The sequence below is a fragment of the Nilaparvata lugens genome, chromosome 5, assembly GCF_014356525.2.
Source record: "Nilaparvata lugens isolate BPH chromosome 5, ASM1435652v1, whole genome shotgun sequence".
NCBI lineage: Eukaryota > Metazoa > Arthropoda > Insecta > Hemiptera > Delphacidae > Nilaparvata > Nilaparvata lugens.
The window spans coordinates 52,374,360-52,395,401 of record NC_052508.1 but is presented as its reverse complement, the minus strand read 5'-3'; the positions used below and the strand labels follow the sequence as shown (position 1 = coordinate 52,395,401).

At 33.6% G+C, this 21,042-nt stretch overlaps 1 protein-coding gene and 2 long non-coding RNA genes across 6 annotated transcripts in view; all 3 read left to right on the top strand.

The window, feature by feature from the left end:
* LOC111045285 (longitudinals lacking protein, isoforms A/B/D/L) overlaps positions 1-21,042 on the top strand; it is a 111,954-nt gene that overhangs the window by 43,801 nt on the left and 47,111 nt on the right. The gene's annotated exons all lie outside the window — the stretch shown is intronic.
* On the top strand, positions 164-3,950 carry LOC120351418. The gene is made up of 2 exons (XR_005571385.1): positions 164-1,712; positions 3,730-3,950. It is a non-coding gene; the product is annotated as an uncharacterized LOC120351418 (long non-coding RNA).
* Positions 6,105-9,247, top strand: LOC120351419. The gene is made up of 2 exons (XR_005571386.1): positions 6,105-7,769; positions 8,590-9,247. It is a non-coding gene; the product is annotated as an uncharacterized LOC120351419 (long non-coding RNA).

The window sequence follows — 21,042 nt, the reverse complement described above, 5'->3', positions numbered from 1 at the left end:
TGTATAATAATATTGGCACTCATTACTGTATCAATAGAAATAATACAAAATAGAACAATTATATCAACATAAATTTCAAAAATAAACTGTTGAAAATATTAGCACTGTTCTCTGTATGAACAGAAACTCTATACAATACAGAAACATAGCATTAGTGTTTCATGCAGTGTTCCGATCCAATCACATATGATCAGTGATGACAAGAGCCTGGAATGGTGCATGCCGCACATGTTCGTTATTCACCCTTCCATCCCACAGAAACATAGGACATAAGTAGGATCGGATCGCTACATGATGAGTGTGGACCGGGCTTTAATCCAAGTGTTCCGATCCCACTCTTTTCCGATATTCCTTTGGAGTGGTGGTGGAACATGACGGACATGTGTGGTATGCGTCGTATGCCAGGCCGTTGATATCACTGATTATGTGTGATTGGATTGAAGCGAGATCGGACGCTGCATGACACTTGTGTCCTTGGCTTGTAGCGTCATGAACACATGCTGTACGTTTCTCATCAGCTGATGCTATGCTTATCATTTATTCATTAATTTTATTTATTCATCAATACAATAATAATTATTACAATGTACAATGATCTATAATAATAGTTATCACAATCGGAAAGGGAAAAACTAAGCCTAGTGGTCGGTAGCAAAGTCGGTTTGACAAGGCTTTTAATAATCGGCTTTTTAATCGATCTGCAAGGCTTTTTCGATCTATTCAAATGAAGGCAATCAAGGCAATATATTTTTTTATAATATTATTCATTCATAAATAACTATTTTTCATTGGAAATTCGTCATGAAGCTCAATTGAAGACGCACTCTGCCTCAACATGTAAAAAGGCGGCTCTGCCTCGAAAGGTGGAGTATTCGACCAATAAATTATTCTGAAAGTTACAGTATTATATCTACAAGAGTCTTCAACTTATTGAAGGGTTCCCCCATACTTATGACTCACTCTGTATATTCATGACCGCCGAATATGTGGAAGATAGGAGACCATATTCAGGTTTTCATCTCATATGATCCTCATATTAAATTCCGGTTGTATCTAGCTTTTTGTTTCAATTATACATTTTAAACTGTTACAATCTATTAACTTATATTCTACTCAAATCTCTTCTCTAGGCCAATTCAACTCTACTCAATTCATTCTCACCATTTCAACTCATTCATGATACTATGTGTTATCTTCACTTGAAAATAATATTTTTTCATAGACATTAATTTATATCGTTATACATTGTCGATTTCACTCCTTTCACTCAAATTAGTGGAACAGAATTTCTCCAAATGAGTTGTATAATAATATTGGCACTCATTACTGTATCAATAGAAATAATACAAAATAGAACAATTATATCAACATAAATTTCAAAAATAAACTGTTGAAAATATTAGCACTGTTCTCTGTATGAACAGAAACTCTATACAATACAGAAACATAGCATTACTGTTTCCTGTATTCTGTAGTTCTCGTTATTCATTCTGTGTTTTCTGTTTGCCAGTGTCTTCAATCCCAGGAAAGTTTACTTGCGAAGGCTGTGGCAAATGTTACAAATACAAATCAACACTTTGGACCCATACACGCTATGAGTGCGGCAAACAGCCTCAATTCCAGTGTCGCTACTGTTCTTATCGCTGTCATCGCAAAGCATCGCTCAAACCACATTTTGTCTCCAGACATAGCAAATTTCTAATGAACTAAATGTAATTTAATTACTTTTAATTAATTATTATTTATTACTTATCCATTCTAATTTCATTTTTAATATGGTTCTGTTGTTTATTATTATTTTTTTATACATTAATAAAGTGAAAGGTTCGGTTGCACGGTTGCACTTACGTCTATTGATTTCGACCGTGATAATTTAAATGCCACGAGAGAAGCTAAAGACAAATTTGATCAGCGATTTATCACAGTTGATAATTAATCGACTTACGTGAAACCGGGCCAAACTCATTCATTATGATATTACTGTATTGAACATTCATTTCCCTCAATTATTACAATATCCTTGTGTGTATATTTTTCAATATTGAAGTATTGCTATCCAGTCTTGAAGCTGATGAGCAACTTTTTCAGACCTAAAATACTGATCAAATGTTCAATACTTTGGAAGTACCATACTTTTCGAGATAATCGCTCTTGAAAGTGTCGAATTTTTGGAAATCCCCGTTTAGCTCTCAAATATTTTTGTACTTTTGAACCATAAAACTCTTAAACGTTGAGCCAAAAATTTGAGCTGATTATAGGCATATAGAGTTTTAATTATCTTCAATAATATGTATCATATGTTTTATAAATTTCTCTCAGTTTGTTAAAACAGTGTTGAGTGCCAACTGTGTTGAGTGTTAAATTTTCACTTTTGCAACAATAGATTATTCAGATATGGATCACAACTTTTGACTTTGATGTGTTCATTGTCTCACTATCCTAAACAGAGCTGCAAAATGTAAAATATTTTTTCCCAAACGTTACCCTCCACACCATTTTTCGAGCATGCCTGGACTATATTCTATGTAGATTAAACATTTTTTCTCATAGAAATGTTATCGCAGTTGAGCACTCTTATGATTGTGCTATATAGCTGGATACCACAATCACTTTCATGCTCTGCTTTTCACTAGACTCAAAATATTTTAATAAAGCTCCACACATGACCCCCTTTCGAAACTCTTCATTAATCCCTCAGATGAGGACTTGGAGGGTATTTCATAAAAAATATTGTATTTGATCGCCAATATATCAACTATAGCAATTACTTCATGTGTAAAAAATCTGGTGTGGCGCACTCACACAACTTTCCTTGCCGTTATGAAAATTGATCACCTGTATCTCTTCATAGTGAATGATTTAATAAAATCAACAGTTGCCAACAGTTTGCAATTTAATGGATAATCACATTATCTCGAATTTCGAGCTTATTTTTAATTTTAGGTGAAAATGTTACTCAGCATTAATTGTAGAGATTCTCATGCTCAATCTTTTCCACTCGAAATTGTTTGTTGGAATTGTATCTGAAGCCTGATAATTGAGAATCCAAAATCAAACTTTGCATAGATGGGGCGGAGCTCCTGAAATTTTTACAGATATAGGACTTGTGGCAGTTGATAGAGCTTATCGATGACTATTTTAGGTATAACTTTAATCAAAATCGTTGGATTCGTTTTCGAGAAAACCCCTGTTTTTGACAACATTTTCTTCATTTTAGCCGCCATCTTGAATTGCATTTAATCGAAATTGTTCGGTCGGATCCTTATATTCCAACCTTAAGTTCCAAATATCAAGTCATTCCGTTAATGGGGAGATGAGATATCGTGTACACACACACACACACACACACACACACACATACAGACCAATACCCAAAAACCACTTTTTTGGTCTCAGGGGACCTTGAAACGTATAGAAATTTAGAAATTGGGGTACCTTAATTTTTTTTCGGAAAGCAATACTTCCCTTATCTATGGTAATAGGGCAAGGAAAGTAAAAACTGGAGGTAGAAAACTCTACATTACCTTTATGAGTAAAGACTGCAGGTTTCTTACGAAAACAGTCCGAAATTCAAGTAATGGTCTGTGTATAAGTGAATGTGTTTTATGGTGTAGTGACTGTATATGGTGGTTGCAGTGATGGACGATTATGAAATTATCTTGTGATTTTGTCAGTTCTTCGGCTCTATCCAATTCCAATTTATTTATTTTGTGTTTTTCTCTTTGCCAGTGCTTTCACAATCAGGAAGGTTTGAATGCAATGGATGTGGAAAAGTTTACAAATATAAAAGTTCGCTGTCCACTCACACGCGCTTCGAGTGTGGCAAAGAGCCCTGTTTCCAGTGTCCATACTGCTCTTATCGCTGTCATCGAAGGACAACTCTCAAACCGCACTTGATCTCAAAACATTCGAAAATTATAAATTGTACCATTAAATGAATAATCGATTTACTGCTGTAATTCATTGACCGTGTTGTTGAAAACTCCTTGCCCACTCCCTTACCAGTGGCATGTTTTTTAAAAAGTCGAAATCCACTTACATGTTGAATAAAGCAACTTGAAATTACTGAATTCAAGGATTCAACGCTAGACTAGCTTTTGCAGTGTGAGCTTTGCTGTGCTTTTGGCTTGTCTATGGTGTGAGCAGCTTGAAGTCAGCTCCTGCTTTACAGGAATCCTTGTGATACAATGTCATGAAGCAATAATAAACTGGTATAACTATAGTCCATACAGAATTTCTTTTGACTCGGAGGAAAATGCGGCGCAGAGAAATGGAGCGAGATCAGTCAATTACAGTGATGAATAGAGTCATAATTAGAAGCGCAGTTGCCAATTTGTCGATTAGACTCAGCGTCTGACTGCTTTCAGACAGGAAACTTCGCATGTTTAGCATGAGCATATGATCAGTTACTAGAGAACGCTGGCCGGTTCAGAACGGCCTCTGTATCCCTACCACTCTACGCCTTCTCTGATGCGCATGTCCCTCCCAAGTCAAAAGTAATTTTGTACGGACTATAGATATACATTAAAATTTCTGTAATATAATCTGAATAGCTCAGCTCTGAGGTTGCTTAAATACAGAGAGCAACTGTGTGATATCAGAGCGGCTAACTCAAGTTGCTCTCTTAAAACATACAAATTTGAATTGTGTTGCTCCTTTGGAAAGAGAGTGTTGAATAAAGATTAATACTTTCTGGTATAGCAAAAAACGACTAGCGAAAAACCTGGAAACAAATTATAGAGTGTTGTGCAGTCTTTGTTTTGTTTTCTGTCTCTCAGTTGCTCTTTGTATGTCTTCTTCCTCTTTTGTGCGCTGTCAGTTTCGGATGTTTGTGTCCAGCATGCAAAGTCTAATTCTGTTGACAGCAATTCGAAACAGTTCAGCGGATGTTTCTATGTGATCAGCCTTAATCACTGCTTTCCGATTGATTTCAGTTATGCTGGTTTGAAGAAGAATACTATTGGCTCTCATGGTAACCTTCACTCATTGGCAGATTACAAATATATGAACTCTCCAATGAGTGCAAAAGGTATTCTCTTCTTCTGTCCAGCAGAGCAGAACATCATTTGAAAAGAGGGCTTAAGAAACGAAAATGACAATCAATCCAATTCATTCGAAATGAGAATTCCAAACCTCATATTTGCATAATTTCATTAGTGAAGGTGTTATACTCTTCATACAGCTTTACCATTTCTAACCTCATATTTGAATAATTTAATTGGTGAAGGTGTTATAATCTTAATACATCTTTACAATATTTACCATTTGTTATATTTTGAAGGGATCTGCTTTGTCAGAATTATCAATCTTCTACATCCAACCTTCTATGTGTAGATCTGCATCCAAGGTTTTTCAAGATGCTCAGCAAGCAACTTTTATCCATGTCTGTGAATATTATAGTTTAGGTTCAAGTGAAAATATTAACAAGCATGACCCTTCAAGCTAACCTTGTTATCAGTGGAAATCTTCAATAATTATAGTTTAGTTTTTCTGTAGCCAGGGTCTCTCAGAAGAATCAAAACAGGCAGATGAAGCAAAACAACCGGACGCAGAACAACCAGAAGAAAGTGAAGGAAACGAAAGAAAAGGAAACGGAAAAAAAGGAGTGTCAGTTTCCCTGCAAGAGTTGTGGAAAGGTCTACTTGCATGAGAAAACTTTGTTACTTCATCAGCACTATGAATGTGGTAAAGAGCCGCAGTATAAATGTCCATATTGTGATAACCGAAGTTATCAGGAGAGCTCCTTGAAGAAACATGTACACCTCACACATTCTAAATCGGTCAAGGATGCCGTTTTCAATCCTGTTATAAACTTATAAACTTAAATGTGTTTTTCTCTTTGCCAGTGCTTTCACAATCAGGAAGGTTTGAATGCAATGGATGTGGAAAAGTTTACAAATATAAAAGTTCGCTGTCCACTCACACGCGCTTCGAGTGTGGCAAAGAGCCCTGTTTCCAGTGTCCATACTGCTCTTATCGCTGTCATCGAAGGACAACTCTCAAACCGCACTTGATCTCAAAACATTCGAAAATTATAAATTGTACCATTAAATGAATAATCGATTTACTGCTGTAATTCATTGACCGTGTTGTTGAAAACTCCTTGCCCACTCCCTTACCAGTGGCATGTTTTTTAAAAAGTCGAAATCCACTTACATGTTGAATAAAGCAACTTGAAATTACTGAATTCAAGGATTCAACGCTAGACTAGCTTTTGCAGTGTGAGCTTTGCTGTGCTTTTGGCTTGTCTATGGTGTGAGCAGCTTGAAGTCAGCTCCTGCTTTACAGGAATCCTTGTGATACAATGTCATGAAGCAATAATAAACTGGTATAACTATAGTCCATACAGAATTTCTTTTGACTCGGAGGAAAATGCGGCGCAGAGAAATGGAGCGAGATCAGTCAATTACAGTGATGAATAGAGTCATAATTAGAAGCGCAGTTGCCAATTTGTCGATTAGACTCAGCGTCTGACTGCTTTCAGACAGGAAACTTCGCATGTTTAGCATGAGCATATGATCAGTTACTAGAGAACGCTGGCCGGTTCAGAACGGCCTCTGTATCCCTACCACTCTACGCCTTCTCTGATGCGCATGTCCCTCCCAAGTCAAAAGTAATTTTGTACGGACTATAGATATACATTAAAATTTCTGTAATATAATCTGAATAGCTCAGCTCTGAGGTTGCTTAAATACAGAGAGCAACTGTGTGATATCAGAGCGGCTAACTCAAGTTGCTCTCTTAAAACATACAAATTTGAATTGTGTTGCTCCTTTGGAAAGAGAGTGTTGAATAAAGATTAATACTTTCTGGTATAGCAAAAAACGACTAGCGAAAAACCTGGAAACAAATTATAGAGTGTTGTGCAGTCTTTGTTTTGTTTTCTGTCTCTCAGTTGCTCTTTGTATGTCTTCTTCCTCTTTTGTGCGCTGTCAGTTTCGGATGTTTGTGTCCAGCATGCAAAGTCTAATTCTGTTGACAGCAATTCGAAACAGTTCAGCGGATGTTTGTTTCTATGTGATCAGCCTTAATCACTGCTTTCCGATTGATTTCAGTTATGCTGGTTTGAAGAAGAATACTATTGGCTCTCATGGTAATCTTCACTCATTGGCAGATTACAAATATATGAACTCTCCAATGAGTGCAAAAGGTATTCTCTTCTTCTGTCCAGCAGAGCAGAACATCATTTGAAAAGAGGGCTTAAGAAACGAAAATGACAATCAATCCAATTCATTCGAAATGAGAATTCCAAACCTCATATTTGCATAATTTCATTAGTGAAGGTGTTATACTCTTTATACAGCTTTACCATTTTTAACCTCATATTTGAATAATTTCATTGGTGAAGGTGTTATAATCTTGATACATCTTTACAAGATTTACCATTTGTTATATTTTGAAGGGATCTGTTTTGTCAGAATTATCAATCTTCTACATCCAACCTTTCTCTGCATTCAACCTCCTATGTGTAAATCTGCATCCAAGGTTTTTCAAGATGCTCAGCAAGCAACTTTTATCCATGTCTGTGAATATTATAGTTTAGGCTCAAGTGAAAATATTAACAAGCATGGCCCTTCAAGCTAACATTGTTATCAGTGGAAATCTTCAATATAGTTTAGTTTCTCTGTAGCCAGGGTCTCTCAGAAGAAGCAAAACTTGCAGATGAAGCAAAACAACCGGACGCAGAACAACCAGAAGAAAGTGAAGGAAACGAAAGAAAAGGAAACGGAAAAAAGGAGTGTCAGTTTCCCTGCAGGAGTTGTGGAAAGGTCTACTTGCATGAGAAAACTTTGTTACTTCATCAGCACTATGAATGTGGCAAAGAGCCGCAGTATAAATGTCCATATTGTGATAACCGAAGTTATCAGGAGAGCTCCTTGAAGAAACATGTACACCTCACACATTCTAAATCGGTCAAGGATGCCGTTTTCAATCCTGTTATAAACTTATAAACTTGAATATATTGTTAAGTAATAATTAAATGACTCATATGTGTATTTTTAGTAAGATTGTGTTCGATGTAATAATTGAGTGATGTTGGTACCAGTACAATCTATAATCTAGAAATTTTTCAAATATCATCCAAAGGTCTGAGGAGTTTTAACAGTGAATGAATATATTGAATGTTGAATTTATTAAAAATCGAACTATTTCTCACTGCTATTTATGACTTAGAAACATCCAACTCCTGTAGAACCTGTATATTTTGTTAGTAACATCTATCTTTTTCTCACTCTTATTATGTTAGAAACATCCAACTACAGTAAAACCACTATATTTTGTTAGCAATAACTATCTATTTATCTTTGTTATAAGATAAATTGTTGTCATTTTGTTATAAGAATTCAATTACAGTAGAACCTCAATTTTTGTGAGCAACATCTCTTTTATCCCTCTTTCTTATATTGTTAGAAACATTCAACTACACTAGAATCTCTATATTCTGTTAGAAACATGAGTATATATTGTTGAAACAGAAACGTTTTTCTCAGGGTTACTTAATTATCTTCGTTACGTAGAGGTTCAACTAAATTTCTCTGTTCTTTTTTGTTGACAACAATCAAATATATTTATTTGTTAATTTGTCAGCAGGATCACTGATTGAGGAGCTAATGTACACATGCCATTGTGGAAAATCTTACAAGCACAAGTCTAGTATGACAAAGCACCAGCGACTGGAGTGCGGAGGCAAGGAACCTCAGTTTCAGTGCCCGTTCTGCAATAAGCGATGTCATCAGAAAGGATCACTAAAGAAACATGTTTTTATAAAGCACTTGGAGTTGATGAGAGAGGCCAAACTAAGTCTGTGAACCTTTGACGTTGTTCAGCACTTCGAAGAACATAGATTTTTCCGTCATTATATCGATGTATTCCTTGTTCAAAAGATTGGCACAAGAATATTATATAAAGCTGAATACGGTTGAAATTGAAGTGGGTCACAAGGGACTCCACACCAGTATTAGCTAAAAAGTTTTTTTTGTAAATCTTTTATATTATCCCTTTTTGACAGTTTCAGAACCCAAACAATATCGTTGAACAGACACTTCTTATAATATTAATGTGACCACTAAGGGATTCTCCACCAAAACAACATAGGAATTATTCTGTTTATTGTCACTCATGTGATCAAATTCTTATGTATTCTTGAAAGTATAAAATTTGTGAATTGTATTCATTTACAGATGTTACACTTGGAATTTCCAACTTTTAATTTTTTGTCAAAAATAAAATTTTACATAAAAAATCACTCGGTGAATTCATTTATCCTATACTCTTATGTACATGTGGGACTACATACCGTCGATGTTGATCTATTAGTATTAGTTTAATATTTTTACTTTCCTTGCCCTATTACCATAGGTAAGGAAAGTATTGCTTTCCGAAAAAAATTAAGGTACTCCAATTTCTAAATTTCTATACGTTTCAAGGTCCCCTGAGTCCAAAAAAGTGGTTTTTGGGTATTGGTCTGTATGTGTGTGTGTGTGTGTGTGTGTGTGTGTGTGTGTGTGTATGAGTGTATGTGCGTCTGTGTACACGATATCTCATCTCCCAATCAATGGAATGACTTGAAATTTGGAATTTAAGGTCCTTACACTATAAGGATCCGACACGAACAATTTCGATCAGATGCAATTCAAGATGGTGCCTAAAATGGCGAAAATATTGTCAAAAAGAGGGTTTTTCGCGATTTTCTCGAAAACGGCTCCAACGATTTTGATCAAGTTCATACCTAAAAAAGTCATTGATAAACTCTATCGACTGCCACAAGTCCCATATCTGTAAAAATTTCAGGAGCACCGCCCCATCTATGCAAAGTTTGATTTTAGATTCCCAATTATCAGTCTTCAGATACAATTTAAACTAAAAAAAATAAGTGGAAAAGATTCAGCATGAAAATCTCTACAGTTTATGTTCAGTAACATTTTCACCTAAAATTGAAAATAAGCTTTAAATTCGAGAAAATGTGATTATTCAGTTGCAAATTATTGTTGATTCTATTAAATCATTCACTATGAAGAGATAGCAGACCTCATGTGTGTCTCCAGCGTTATTGCCCTGTCACCAGCTGGCTCAAATCTTTGAATTGAGATGCGCGGGAACACTAGCGTCAGGTGATCAATTTTCATAACGGCAAGGAAAGTTGTGTGAGTGCGCCACACCAGATTTTGTTAGTATAGATAGGTTTTTCCCGGGGTAATCATCATCGTTACCTTGAGGTTCAACTGTATTTCTCTCTGTTTCTCTCTCTGTTACTCAGTTAATTCTCTCTACTGCAAATCTTTTCTCAGAATAGCCAATTTCGTTACTGAGTTTCGTTCTACTGTATTTTGCTTTGTTATTTTGTTGGAAGCATTTAACTATTTGTTATTTCATCAGCAGGATCACTGATTGAGGAGCTTATGTATACCTGTCATTGTGGAAAATCTTACAAGTACAAGTCCAATATGACAAAGCACCAGCGATTGGAGTGTGGAGGCAAGGAACCTCAGTTTCAGTGCCCGTTCTGCAATAAACGATGTCATCAGAAAGGATCACTTAAGAAACATGTTTTTATAAAACACTTGGAGTTGATGAGAGAGGCCAAATTAAGTCTATGAATATTTGACACTGTTCAGCACTTCAAAGAACATAGATTTTTGTCGTCATTATATCGATGTATTCCTTGTTAAAAGATGTGGCACAAGAATATTAGATAATGCTGAATACCTGTTGAAATTGAAGTTGGCCACGAGAAACTCCACACCAGAATAAGCAAAAAAGCTTTTTGTACATCTTTTTATATAGGCCTAATCTGTAAGCAAGTAGATGAGGAACGGTGGGGAAAGACGCCTCCACCAAATATGTAAGCAAGATGAAACGCCTTCAACAACTATGTAAGCTAAATGCCTTCATCAAATATGTGATTGTGGGAAAAGAAAAGAAAATGGTCGTTCCGGTTTTTAATTACAAAAAAAATATTTTTTTAATACGAATATTCAAATATGAAACTGTGCGAAACGGAAAATATAATAATTATGTAATTGAGAAAAAGGAAAGATTACAACTATAACCAACAGATCAAGATTTCTGATTATAATAATCAGATAATAAGGGCTACTCGCTTGCTGATCTGTGGTCGTTCAGGTTTTTGAAAATAAAAGCAAATTATTATTTAGAATAATTATGGGTCTGAAAAGAAAAAAAATGTACAATGATCTTACTTGACCTTGAAAATTGTCCCTTGGCCTGATCCTCAAAGGTCTGGTTAAACTACTTCCGACTTTAAATAAATATATAAAAAAAAACTTTTGCCAGCTGATTGAATCAAAGCACCAGCTTTCCCTACAAGATTCAAATCCTGAAAACACAATAATTATGCAGGTTTAAACTGCCTGAACTGTGACAGCCTATAATTGAATCCTCAAGACAGAATCGTTCAGGTAACCAAAGCCTTTAACTCAACAACTATACTTCATAAACGGTTTAAAATATATGGGCCTCGAAAGAAAAAATTCAAAATCTATTTATGTGAAAAAAACATGCAGCCTTGATTCACAGACCAAAAGTCGACTCACTCTTGTTTGTATAGCATGGAACTAAAAATCATAATATTGCCTTCACGAAACGTGATAAAACACACATTTCATCTTTGTACATTGGGGATCTCCTCGCTTTATCAATTACATTCAATAAATTAAATCCGCGACCAGATTTCCCAGAACTCACCAAATAATATTTCAATAAAATTGAATGGGTTTTGATATCACGTATGACACATCCCTATTTGACAGTTTTAAAACCAAAACAATATCGCTGAACAGGTACTTCTTAGTAGAATTAATGTGATCACTAAGGAACCCTCCACCAAAAACAACATAGGAATAATTATTATATTTATCGTCATCCATATGATCTTTCAATTCTAATGTATTTTTGAAAGTATAAAATTGGTTAATTGTATTCAATTACAGATGATACACTTGGAATAAAGTATGATAAACATGATAAATTTTTAATTTTTGGTTAAATCTCCTGCTACCGTATTGATTTTTTATGTATTACTCAGTGAATTAATTTATTTATATTTTTATGTAGATATGGGACTAACACCATCGATGTTGATTTATTAGTTTAATATTTTTTCAGTATAGGTAGGTTTAACCAGGGTAATTCTTCGTTACCTTGAGGTTCAACTGTAGTTCTCTGTACAGCAAATATTTTCTCAGAATAACCAACTTTGTTACTCATAGGTTCAACTGAATTTTGCTTTGTTCATTTTGTTAGAAGCACTTAACTATTTCTATTTGTTATTTTATCAGCAGGATCAATGAATGAGGATATAATGTACACCTGTCATTGTGGTAAATCTTACAAGTACAAGTTTAATATGACAAAGCACCAGCGATTGGAGTGTGGAGGCAAGGAACCTCAGTTTCAGTGCCCGTTCTGCGATAAACGATGTCATCAGAAAGGATCACTAAAGAAACATGTTTTTATAAAACATATGGAGTTGCTGAGAGAGACCAAATTAAGTCTATGAATCTGTTCACTGTTCAGTACTTCGAAGAACATGGATTTTATTCATTATATGTATTCCATGTTTTTAACTGTGAAACATGATTAAATAACGCTGACCTCTTGGAATCTGTGTGCGGTATCAGGAACTCTGGTTTGTCATGTAAAACAATTCCACTATTCTCACTAACAACCATTTTAAAACTATATTTCTGTTGTTAAACATGATTTATTGTACATTTTTCTACAAAATTTTCTATTACATCTCTGTAAGTGTGTCTTGAATAAACCCATCAATTTAATTGTATTTTTATCAGTCAGTATTTGAAAAGTATACATTAATTTAATATGATAGATGATTACTATGTTGATCGTATGTTATGAAGTTTACTTATGGTAGAGTAATAAGTACTTATTCTCCAAACACTATCATTTTTTACATCACTTCAAAAATATTACATTTTTTTATATAATAAACTCTTTTACAAATTGTCTATGGTGTGTTGTTATTCAAGTGAAATTAAATTAGACTGTTTCTGTATTAAGGACCTATCATGTGCACTTCTTTCTTATAAATTTCAAGTGATGAAAAAACCAACCAACCGCAACCGGTATCACGCATGTTGAAAGCATCTGATCACACCTACTTGTAATGGTGATTATTAATCTCAATGCAGCACACAAGAGGAGCATTCTTTCCTCATTGTTACTTTCACTACTTTTCACATTACTACATTGCCTTTATTTATTAAACCTGCAACTTTTCGAGTTTTGAACAATGTTCAGTGCATTTATTCATTTAATAAGTCACATCTGTGTTCAGGCTCATATTTCAGGCGTTTCTCTATATTTTATTTTGTAATCATTTTTATTATTATGTAAGTATTTTTTGAAATGACAGTAATATATTGTTTCATTTTTTTTGTGCTTGTTAAGCTAACTACAAGCTTTGAATTGAAACTTATTGGAATATCAATCAATTTCTATAAATTAATTATTTTTTCGAATATTACTTTACTCTATCGATTAGTTTGCCAGTCAATTTATGGCAGAAATGCCGAACATATTTCTTATACTTTTTTTTTATTCATGTAGAATTCTTTTGTAGTCTTGGTAGAATTGTCTGATAAAGTCTAACAAATTCTCTTCCCTTTGTTATCAGAGTTGTGGAATCCTGATAAAAAGTATGTGTGCAGCACTTGTGGCAAAGGCTACAAGTACAAGTCGAATATGACATTCCACCAGCGTTACCAGTGCGGCAAGGAGCCACAGTTCCAGTGTCCATTCTGCGAAAAGAAGACTCATCAGAAGGGAGCTCTGAAAAGGCATATGTTCACCATACATCGGCAAAATATGCTCGATCAGCAGTACATTGTTCCATAGCTATGAAAACAACTGCATCAAAAATATATCTAATAGACAAATTTCACCGTAATATTCAATTTGAATCACAGACGTTTTGTGTCAATACTCATCAACAGTGCACAATTCCATCGGAATGAAAACAATATTGGTAGACTATAAAATAAAATTTCATCAAGTCTGCCATCATAATAAATTTATCTCTATTTGAAAACAATTTATCTCAATTTGAAATCAATATTGCTTTAAAATTAATTTTCATCAAATCTGCCATAATTATGATAATTTTTATCACAAAAGGTTTGTTTCAATTACCACCAGCACTTATTTCCAAAGGAATTAAACAATTTGTTATAAAATTAATAATTTTATAATACCACTAAATATTAATCAAAGGAGAGTACATCTCCGGAAATCAAAATCTGTTGATAACTGATTAACATCAATTTCATGCTTATCAATTTTTCAAAATTCATGAGTCAGGAGTAACGCTCCAATTATTAACAAATGCAACAAAAAGCACTATTAACCATTAATAATTTTATTGAAGTTATTTAATTGTTTGATATGTCTTCATTTGATTTGTTGGTGATTTTGTTTTTGATTATGAAGTAAAAAATCAATTGTACATAATCAGCTCGGTATATATTTTGTATATTTCTAGTAATAAATTCATGTATATAGCATTTAACATTTTTTTACCCATCTGTTTTTCACTGCATTTATTCGACGGTTCAACCTCAGATGTTTTGTCTCAGTCATGACCATTTCTATGTTGGGACCAGTGGAATAAATTTGACAATTGAGTTCTATTTAAGATAGCTCGAACTACTTTTTCTCAAGTGTTGAATCACGACCTCAATCCCATATTCTTTGGATAAATCACAACAATAAATGAGCATTTTTACAGATTTTACCATAGTGTTGAATCAGAACTTCAATATTCTTCCTTCAAGTTTACTAAGTATAACTAAATTAGTTATTTCAGAGGTTTTTCTTGACAACCTCTAACGACCGCTGTTTAACTTTTTTTGAGCATGCCAGCTTGTAGAAAGGATATTTCATTACAAACTTCTTCAATGAACAACAGGAATGTGGAATAGATATAGAGATACAATAATAAATTCTTTATGACAAAGACTTACCATGATTTCGTGTACTTCTGTTACCAGAGTCGATAATTAATGAGGATGGAGAGTTTGTGTGCAACAATTGTGGCAAAACCTACAAGTACAAGTCTACGTTGAAAACTCACCAGCGCTACGAATGTGGCAAAGAACCTCAATTCCAGTGTCCCTACTGTGATAAAAAATCTCATCAGAAGGGAGCACTAAAATCGCATATCTACATAAAACACCACATGTCTACATTGAACACATTGATGGATAAAAAACAATTCAATCTTCCTTAGAAACATTGGTTTACATGAATGCTTCAATCTTGTAAAACTTATTTGCTTATCTGAAAAAAGTATTCCACCGGATATTGTATTGTTATGGATCTTAAGATGGAAATTATTCGCATAAATACTTCATATGTTAAAAAACAACACCTCTATCTTACATGATTAATACAATTTATTTACTTGTTATCCCTGTTGAAATTATCCCTTTTTATGAAATTACAGTAGGCTAGTGCTTCATCGCACATTGTAATGGATCTAAAGATTGTAATTTGTCTAAAACTTGTGATTTTTAATGTTTTTCCTGTTTCATTCATAATCTGTATCTCTGGCTTTGGCTCTCTACAAATGCTACATTCCTTGAGCATAATAATTGGTCTTATGTTGTTTATAAATTTTCTCGTCTTGTTTATCCAACTATTTAGTTATACCATTCAACAACAAAAAAAATTGAAAACACGTCTTCATTTATTCATATGTAGAGGATGTTGTTCTTTAGTAAGTTATACTGAGGCTTGTACTCAGAATCACCTGTAGTGCAGGAAAAAGCAGCTCGCACATAAGCTACATATAAAAAGCTACATATTTAATAATTTTAAAAAATGATAATAACATATGTTATTATTATATACTATTATTTAAGTGTCTTTGAATCTTGTTATTTTTACCTGAATTGTAAATGTAAATTGAATTGTTTTTCTATATTTTATTATTAAAGCAGTGAAATTTTATTCACTTGAAAACCTTTTAATAACTTACAGGTTCGACTCAACCACATTGCTTTCATTAATATGATATTACTTTAATACTGGATTTCTTTAGCAATAATTATTAGTATGATAAGGTGCACTTTAATATTTTAAACAATATCTTAGAATAACCAATCTAGATGGATATTCTCTGACAGCACTTCTATATTTCTATTACTTTTCCTGTTGCCAGTACCTTTCAAACAGAATGGACTGTTTGTATGCAGTGACTGTGGAAAAAGCTACAAGTATAAGAATGGTTTGGTCTCTCACCAACGCTATGAATGTGGCAAAGAACCTCAGTTCCAGTGTCCCTACTGTGAGAAGAGAACTCACCAGAAAGGATCGTTGAAAACACACATGTATACTAGGCATTCTGAAGAAATGGGACTGATTCCTAGAGTGTAATCTACAATATCATACTTATCTTGTAAAACTAATGGCCGGTTTCCGAGTTCGATGTGTAGCTAGGTTCTAGACTTCAACCAGCTTTAAACTCTGGAGTCAGAAAATTGGCTTTCAGAGTCAATTACTTTAATTATTGATGAATATTCCCTTTTCTAGTGATAAAATCTAGAGTGTGAAATTTTTCTTCTATGTTTGTTTCTGAAGCATCTGAATTTAAAAATCTACTTTGTGAAAATAATTAAGAACTGAAATTTGTGTGAAGTCAACAACCACAAGACAACCTATATCGGACTATGTTTAACCTCATCTGAATTTGGGAGAGGAATAACAAAAGATAACCTTATTTTTTATCTCCCTATCATTTTTGATGATGTACTTATTGTATGAATGAATCCGTGTGCAGCATACTAATAAAGGCATACAAATGAAGGCAATTTTCAAGCTGTTCTGTTGCACTAGATAACCGTACAAAAACAAATTGTTATAATGTATATCTTTGTAACTCACTAGTTGTTTGTTCAAATAAAATGAATAAAGAATATCCAAGAAAGAAAAGAAGAGGTGGGACTGATTCCTAGAGTGTAGTTCACGAAATCATACTCATCCATCTAGTTTTACAAAGTCATAAGTTTCTACGTTGTGTATAAATGTGAATACAATACCATACTCATTATTATGGTTGTGATAAAACTGTTTTCTCATCATCCTTCTGCTTGGAAATAGACTTCGTTTGATATTGAACTGTGTTATGGTTACTGTTAGAGTGATTGTGAATATAGGATTCTCAAATTATAAAATTTACATGTACAAACAAGGATGAATTTAATATTTCACAGTAGCCTGATTATTCCATAATTTTTGTTTCTCCAGAAATAAAAAAATTTAATCTCTATTTGTTTTAGGTTGTTATTTGAAAATTGGATGATTTCTGAGGTATAAAGCATAATTTCTTATTACGTGGCAATTTTTAGTATAAGACACATGAAAATATTATGATGCGATCGAGTCGACATTGATATTATCTTTTGTTGCCAGTACCTTTCAAGCAGAATGGACTGTTTGTATGCAGTGACTGTGGAAAAGGCTACAAGTATAAGCAAGGTTTGGTTTCTCACCAGCGCTATGAATGTGGCAAAGAACCTCAGTTCCAGTGTCCATACTGTGATAAACGATGCCATCAAAAACAAGCCATGAAGTCGCATATGTGTACCAGGCATTCTGAAGAAATGGGACTGATTCCTAGAGTGTAATTTACAATATCTTACTCAGTTTGTAAAACTTACTTGCTCATTTGAAATGAGTATTACACCGTATATTGTTATGGATCTTACGATGTAAATTCGAATAAATACTCCATATAGTTTTACAAAAGTTTCTGCGTTGTGTATTATTGAATACAATGTCATGATTATAGCTGTGATGAAACTGTTTCTCATCATCCTTCTGTTTGGAAATAAACTTCGTCTGATATTGAACTGGGTTATGGTTACATTACTGCTTGAGTGATTGTGAATATAGGAACCTGAAATAACACAATATACACATGTACAAACAAGAATAAATTCAATATTTCACAGAAGAATCATAATTTTTGTTTCTCAAAAATGAAGTTACTATATTTGATGAGCGTTAGCGATTTCTTACTTTCAACTCAAGGCTAAAGTCGTTGCAGTCTGTGTGTATGTTAACAATAACTTTTGAAAGATTTGATCAATTTGCTTCAAATTTTCAACAAATATTCTTGGATCTCTTTTCAAGTTCGTTGGACAACAAAATTTACCGACTCCTTTGTCTTTTTCCAGGATATATTAAGTAACAATCATGTAAAGTGCATTATAAAAAAATTGCATAAGAAAAAAATCTAGTCAGCTGATACATGCAGTTGATGATTGCATGTAATTACCACAGTTCTCGATTCATTCATTCATTACTTCAGCTAAGACTATATGTGAGCTATCACACAGAGAGTCCTTCATACGCTGACAGATGATTTCAGCTGGTATAATTTATAAATTTTAATGTGCGGTTTTCGTCATTCATTTTATTTTGGAACTCTATAGGCTACTGAATCATGTATCCATGGCCACCTTCTCATTGAAAAAAAAATTAATTTGGATTCATAAGGGGGAAAAATATCTTGAACCGACAGCGTAGTAACCTAAAAACCGAAAAACCTACTGTCAAATTATTATTATTATTGTAAAATAAATATTCAGCTGTTTCCATAATTTTCACCAACATTGTTTGATAGAAAATTTTTGTGGGGACTTCAAATATTACAATACTAGTGACCCTCTGGGTTGGAGAACTCGCTCATGAACTGTGAACCCGTAAATTTTGATCATACAGAGTTGGTTAAAATTATGGAAATGGCTAAATATTTCTTTCACAAGAATAATTTGACAGTAGGTTTCATTGGGGATCCTATTAAAAATGAAAAAATACTTTGTCGCTTCCACATTTTTGACCCTCATATGAATCGAAATTGAAAGCAATCTCAGGTAGTCAAATATATTGATTGATTATATTTTCTGTGATGTATACTATTTTCTTTGAAATTGTAATTGTTTTGATTGACAAAGTAAATTTGAAATTTGAATTCATTTTTTCAAATGAGAAGATGGTCATGTGATACATGATTTCGATACAGAGTTCCAAGAGAAAATGAATAGCGAGAAACTCACATTGATATCTTAATCAGTATCAGTTTATTGATGTTTTAGTTGTAAACTATGTTGTACATTAACCAGCTGAAATCGTGGGTCAGCACATGAAGGGCTGTTTGTGTGATAGCTTCTAAATAGCCTCAGCTGATGTTATGAATTAATGAATGAATGAATGGAAGCATGCAATGAATTTTTCAGCCGAATAAATGATAAATCACAACAATTTTTTTTCTCCTGCACCTTCAATGCTATTTTGATATCCTGAAAAACGACGAAAGAGTGACTCTATTTTGTTGTCCAAAGAACATGATCTGTGAAAGTAAAAATCTGCTAAATCTCGTTCAAATATAGTAACTTAAATTTTTCATTTTGGAGGAACAATAATTAGAAATGTCAAAAATCAGAACTCGCTCATGCTCGTTCAACAACAGTTCATGAGCGAGTTCTCCAACCCAGGGGGTCACCAGTTGTAACTGTTGAAAATTATATGATTACTGAGATATAAAGCATTTTCTCTATTTTTATGATAAGACACAATCGAATTATTATGTTGCGATCAATAAATCTACATGTGTTGCGTTAATGCAATGCTACATTGATATTATCTTTTGTTTCCAGGGCCTCCTAAACAGAATGGAATGTTTGTATGCAGTGACTGTGGAAAAGGCTACAAGGATAAGCATGGCTTGGTGTTTCACCAGCATAATGAATGTGGCAAGGAACCTCGCCTACAGTGTCCTTACTGTGATAAGCGAACTCATCAAAAACAAGCCATGAAGTCGCATATGCGTACCAAGCATTCAAAAGAAATGGGACTGACTCCTAGAGTGTAATTTACAATATCATACTCATCTTGTGAAACTTACTTGCTCATTTGAATTAAGTATTTTACCTCATATTGTTATGGATCTTACGATGTAAATTCGAATACATACTCCATGTAGTTTTACAAAAGTCGTAAGTTTCTACTTTGTGTATTTGAATACAATGTCATGATTATAGCTGTGATGAAACTGTTTCTCATCATCCTTCTGTTTGGAAATAAACTTCCTTCAGTAAGAATCTCACATGGATACCCCAAATTGAAAGTGTCTGCTCAATATTAAGTAGGGTTATATATCTACTTCGTAGTCTTAAGGACTGTTTGCCTTCCAATTATTTGAGAATGTGCTACTTCGCCTTTTTCCAAAGCACTTATATGTATGGTTTAGTCTTGTGGGGCTGCGCCCCAGAGGCTCAAAAAGTATTCTTGCTCCAGAAGAAGGCTTTAAGAATTATATGCGATGTTGCTTATCTGGAACATTGCAAGCCTTATTTATAAAACAGAAAATCATGACAGTTTACAGTATGGTCGCTTTCAAACTTCTCCTACAAATAAAAAAGAATTTAGGCTCATATAGCTGCAGAACCGACATTCACAGTCATAACACTAGGAACAAATCAAAAATAGATGTACCATATAGGCCTACTAGATTGAATAACATAGCAACCAGCCCGTATCATATATCATTGAAATTATTCAATAAATTGCCCATACTAGCCAGGAATCTACCAACTAAAACTTATAAACAGAACATAGAGCGCCTCCTATTGGAAAATCCAATGTAATCACTTTCAGATTTCTCTAATCTACCATTTGACAACTATTTTAATTGAAGCAAGGAAGAATATATCTCTAAGTATAAGTGTTCTCAATATTTGTATTATTATGTTTTTGATGTATTCTTTATTTTATCAATTAATGACTATATTCTATTATGTTATATGACTTAATCATATTTGATGTTATATTCTTTATTCTATTGAAAGATACCTTGTATAGATGAATTATTATTATTATGTACTTTTTACTATTGTAAAATTGAAACCTGAAGTTATGTACGGTATTATTATAAAATTGACGTTTCCGATAGCATTGTTATGCATTGAAGGAATAAAATTATTCTTATTCTTATTCGTC